Raw genomic sequence first — 6,000 nt, forward strand, 5'->3', positions numbered from 1 at the left:
AGTGCCTGAGGGTCACAGTGCCTATTAGCATTTGAAAATGTTTTATGAAGCTAGTAGGCACTGAAATGCCGTTAAAAGGCTCATATACCGCTTATAGCAGTGCTTAATGGTTACCTGGGGTGTTTCACTATATTCTCTCATGCGTTGCCAGCTGCTTACGATATTTTTCGTAGGTGCGAGCGCGATATGAAATTTCTTTTGGCTTCGCAATCCCGCTTAATTTTTGTTTTGGTTTGCAAACGTCATGACATTAGGCCGTTGAACAGCATTGACAGTCATTTGAACAGCTTATTTACACAGGGCTTACAAGCACTAAAAAGAAGCGTTATATACCCATATAAGACCAATATCAGTGCCTGAGGGTCACAGTGCCTATTAGCATTTGAAAATGTTTTATGAAGCTAGTAGGCACTGAAATGCCGTTAAATGGCTCATATACCGCTTATAACAGTGCTTAATGGTTACCTGGGTAGAACTCTCGTATATCGGTCAACTTCACTAATAAAAGAAAAATCGAATTCACAAATTTTCATCTAACACTTTCAGCTTCAAAATTTGCTTCTTCTCTTTGGAAGCATGATGATGACTGTCGTTCGAAACGAGGTCCAACCGCAATTCAGTTCACTATGCATCCCATCCCGACCAACCAGTCTTCATAATTCTTTATAGATCTTTGACCAACGATGGCGATCGCTAACGGTTCAAAACGAATCTATATCGATCGCTATCGAAAATCACTGACTGGTTGACCTGGATTGGTTGATCACAAACAATTTAGAAGCTTTGAACATGGAAATCGATAGCATAGCTCATGGATTTCATCATAACAATCTCATTGCGCAAATCAATGAATCGACCAACTTGAACATGATGATTATGACACTAGATAACCATAAGCAAAACACCCTGAATCCGTGTTGGAGTGATGATCTATACGAATATAGATCTATGCGAATCTGAAGAGAAAGCTTCGGGAACTTATGCGGAAAAAATATGGAATCCTTGTTGTCGGTTGATGAATCAATCCATGAAGCAAAACACAGGAATTTAATGTGTAACACACACGAAGTTTGCCAGAAAATCATAGCAAATCGATATGGACGTTCATGAATCGATCCATAACTTTAACCACACAGATCGAGCGTGTGGATTTTTATCAGTGTGCATGTTTGTCAGGAAAGATCGAAAGTACACAACAAAAGAAAACTAGCGATTGTCCCCAAGCCTGCCTTGATTGTTGTTGGCAAGCTGGAGTTATCTTGTAGTTCAAACAAACGTTGTTCTATATTTCGTGTGTAGTATCTGTGCCTCCCTCCCAGCTTTTGACCACACTGTGTTGTACGGTGGGTGTCTCGGATTGAAATACAAACCTTCACACTTAGATTTTTTCTCGTTGTTCAGTAAATTATCTTACCGGAAACGTACTGTAAATAAATATTTAACTGAGGTTTCGGTAATGCAGACCAGATTTACCGAAAAACCTTAAATGTATAAAAAAAATCAAAACAATATTCCACGAGTTTTACCGAAATCTTCGTTTCATTACCGAAAAAACTGTAAATCGTTTAGATTCGCCGTAGACTGTAAGTTTTTACCGTACTTCAGTTCAATATGCTCAATGCTTTACCGAACAAACGGTAATTTGAAAATTCTGAGGCCACCATGTTTGTGTCTAAGTGCTAATCAACAAGATCAGATGAATAGCATCTGTTTTTTTTTAACTACAGCAGCGCGATTAGCGTCCGGTACGTATTTTACGTAAGTATGACCAGAGTGTTTCTATGAAGATGGAAATAAATGTTTTCGTTATAGTATACAGCCGCCAATTTACGTTCCCGGATTGCAGCATCGCGTTACGAGCACAACTACCCATGACGGAATCGCACCGGCAGCGGTTTTCTTCATAGGGGGTAAACAGCCAGGATTGTTGTCCGATGTCCTACCTGATCCCGCTGACGGTGTTCAATGGCCTACTCTTCATCTTCTAAAGGACACAGCAGAATTCGCGAAATAAATTGATTCATTACATTTGATTCCAATATAAATTTCGTTTTTTTTTTTTTATAATTCTATTCTATTCTACCTGCTGTTACGAACAAAGCGTTCGGTAATTTATTTAACATTTCGTTCGGTAATATTCTACGAACATACTGTAAATTTTTGACAGCTGTGTGTTGATTAAAGATACAGATTATTCGGTAATTCTTAACTTTACCGAAAGCATTACCGAGCGCTCAGCGGTTTTTATTTCGGTAAAAAAATTACCGAAGTCGGTGATATTTTCTAAGTGTGTTTGTAGTGCATGCTACTATGGAAATAGTCAAATTTACTGCACTGATCAGTGATTTTCACCAGATTATCGTAAACTTAACAAATTTTTGTAGTCGGTTGAAAATCGTTGGTGCAGTTCTTAATTCTACCATGGATTCGGTAGATTAAAATTTGTTTGCGTGTAAATGTGACGTGATGCTCAAACGTGACGTTCAATGCTTACACGCTCGTTCAGATCTACTCAAAAGTGAGTAGATTTCGACTCACTTTGGAACAAAGTGGAACTGCTCGAAAGTGAGTAAAGCCATTGTTACTCACTTTAGACACAGAGAACAGGCGTTCATCTGTTCTTGTCAGCGTGTGTAAAGCATGTACTGGTCATTTCAAAGTATGTCGTTATGCTCCTGTTACGTGGCGCTGTCGTCAGATTGAGAACGCTACAAATTTGCCGCTTTTTACACTTTGGCGCTAGTGTCGATATCAAAAATTGCCACTTGTCGCTAGCGTTGCTTTGTGTGCTAATGCATTTTGACGTTCACTAGTGGCATCGTGTTGTTGAAACGAGTTTGTATGTCGGGCTGTCTGTGTTGGCGGCGCTGATGGTTGATTCGAACCTTTACACATGGTTCAGATGAAATTTTGTTCGAGCCTCCATGTCTGTTCTCTGTGCTTTAGAGTAACACTGTCAAATGTCAAAGTTAGAGTAACACTTACTCACTTCGTTTAATCTGAAATTTGTGAAAGTGAGTAGATGTCACTCACTTCAGAAATAATATTTCGGGAAATAAATTTATTGTTTGTATTTATAAATAGAATCAGAAAAAAATCTCGATTACTTTTTCAAATCGACGTAAGTAACATTTATACGGTTTTGAGAAAATTAATTAGGAAAAATCAAAATCTATCTTCTAAAACTGTTTTAAAATAAATCACCTTTTTAACATTTTTTTGCCGTGAACTTCGCTCAAATTTTGCATACACTCAGCTCACGTTCAAAAACTAGGTAGTGCCTATTATTTCCCACAAAAATAATTATAAGAAAATGATAAGCCGTTTCATTCAGTTACTTTCGACGTTTTTCTACCAGTGTAAAATCGGCTCAAGTACAGTCAACTTTCGTTCGTTGCACTAAACCCGTGGCCCGATTAGTGAAAGACTTTCACTAATCGGGCTATGATTTGAGCTGTCAAAACACCTATTACAATAGAAATTCAGGGCTACCAACATTGACAAATTGCGGTTTATGTCAGAATGTGACGCTTGTCTTCGTTTTAGGTGGGCTATAGCCCACTTAACGGGAGCCCGATTAAAACGAAGTGCAATTAAACGTAGTGCAACGAACGAAATTCGACTGTAGTGTTTTGTTTTGATTCGTGGTTAAGTCACTTTGTCTCTCCATACAGCGGGGCGGCGAAAGTAGTGGTTAGGTTGCGAAAGTTGAAAATGTTACTTTCGTCGTTTTGTAAATCCGGAAATTAAACGTTCTAAAAGTGAAAAGTTGAGTTGGTACAGAGCGGTACGTATAGATTTCCGCCTGCTTAAAACGTAGGATCGATAAAGTAAGTTTGTATACTTTTTTGACTTGAGTCTGTATGAATAAGTTTTCGAGAAATATTCGAAAGGAATAACATTTATTTCATTATTTCATACATAAATATATGAAAAGTACATGATAAGTAATAAAATTGTGATATTTATGTCTAAACTTTCGCTTCTCTGGAACGGATCCCCGAAGGATATAAATCTCTGGGAGATCAATTTACGATCACGCGGCAACTTCCAGCGGGAAGATCAGAGTCTATGAATGGAGAGTTGCGCGAAGCGACTTCTTTGAATAGTTGTTCTTCTTCGTCTTCGAAAATAGCCCCTATCTGTTTTGCTGGTCTGCTCGATAGGTAGACGGTTTGACAGTTCGATAGGTAGATTTGGTTTCACTCTTCGCGCAACTTTATGAATGGAGATAAACTCTGGGGAAGATAACCTAAGTGTTCGCAGTAAACTGCGGGCCGTGTTTACCAAAAATGAACGATTTCGCTGCGCATTCTTCCTCTCAATGTTTAGTTCAATAAAAAAGTATGACGGTAAAACTTACTGTATATTAACTTTATTCTTGCGGTTGTTCGATCAATACCATGACTTGGTTACCTTAAAAAAACTCCGATCTCGCTTCACTTGATATCGGGATTAATAATAACAGTAGCAATAATTCATCTATTGCACAACTTGCATGATTCCAAATACTGTTAATCTCAATATACCCCACTTCTCCGTTTCGTCGAAGACATCACACTAGCGCCACGCTGGCATAAAAGTAAACTAACACACAACAAACTTTGTGGCATGATTGTTCTTTTTCTTCATTTTTCTGGCTAATCGACATCAGTCGCAGTTTTACTTTCGCCTATTTCTATACCTAAACATGGACGCCCAGAGAGAGCTCCGCACACACACATGAGACCCCACGTATCGAACACATCAGCTCATGGGCCGGGACCAACTACTTTACTTCCCTTCCGACAGAAGACATGATCAGAGATTTAATGTCTCAGAAAATCCGACGGCGTCGACGGACCCGACCGACTGGGGTGTGAAGCAGTCACGTTAAGCACAATACCACCGACGGTGCTAGAAAAGAACTGCATGTTTGTTTTGATTTTGGATGCTTCTGGGAGGGAGAAACCAATACAAAATTTCTGTACGTCATAGTGAGCCGAGATTCCGCTGTCACGAACTGTCCCTGTGAGCCCAGATCTCAAACATTGGACTAACATGGAAAAAGCGCGTAACTGATTAAAACACATTTTCGCATTTCATCAAAAGTGACAAAAATTGAATGATAATCAATTCATACACAAAATGTAAGTAATGTCACGTGAGCACCTTCCAACTGATTGAATATAAAGCATTGAAAAACGAATCGTTTCACTTTTTACAATGAAAATTATTATTTATTGCATAGCAAACTGTGGCCCTTTTTCCATGTTTGTCAGGAAAGATCGAAAGTACACAACAAAAGAAAACTAGCGGTTTTCCCCAGGCCTTGATTGTTGTTGGCAAGCTGGAGTTATCTTGCAGTTCAAACAAACGTTGTTCTATATTTCGTGTGTAGTATCGGTGCCTCCCTCCCCAGGGATGCTTGACGTTTCGTTCTTCAATGCACGCTAAATTGAAAAAAGCTGAGAGTTTGTTAACGCACTTTTCTATCAAGAGATGGCGTTAAATTTGTGTCCTTTTTGTGTTGTATGGAAACTGCAGAAGTGGGGTCTATTGAGATTAATGATATTTGATGATTCGTTATAGGTAATTCTACAGATTTTAAGCACTGTTTTACTACACGCAAAAAAAAATGTGCGGTACAAACTACCATATTAGGGGGTTAACTTAAGCGCTCGCACCGGCAATTTTCAGCAGACCAGAAATGCGCTTGATTTTACCATGTCTGTAGTCGAAATCAGATTGTTGTAAATTATTGCTGTCAAATGTAACAGTAATATGGTGGGATGTACCGTAAACATAGTAAATTGGTCTGAAATTGCATGGTAGTTTCAAGAATGGGCGTAGTCAGCTAAAATAGTCATTTTTACCACAATTTTTTTTCCCGTGTAGTATAATACATATTCTTACACAGGCTTGATAATTCTCCTCAACATCATCAGAGTTCGGTGACATACTCTAGAGCAGCGTGCTGCCAGTGCCTCTTTGCGAGGGAGCCAAAATATGCTAAGCAGC

Source organism: Aedes aegypti, chromosome 2 (genome assembly GCF_002204515.2).
Source record: "Aedes aegypti strain LVP_AGWG chromosome 2, AaegL5.0 Primary Assembly, whole genome shotgun sequence".
In the NCBI taxonomy this organism is placed as follows: Eukaryota; Metazoa; Arthropoda; class Insecta; order Diptera; family Culicidae; genus Aedes; species Aedes aegypti.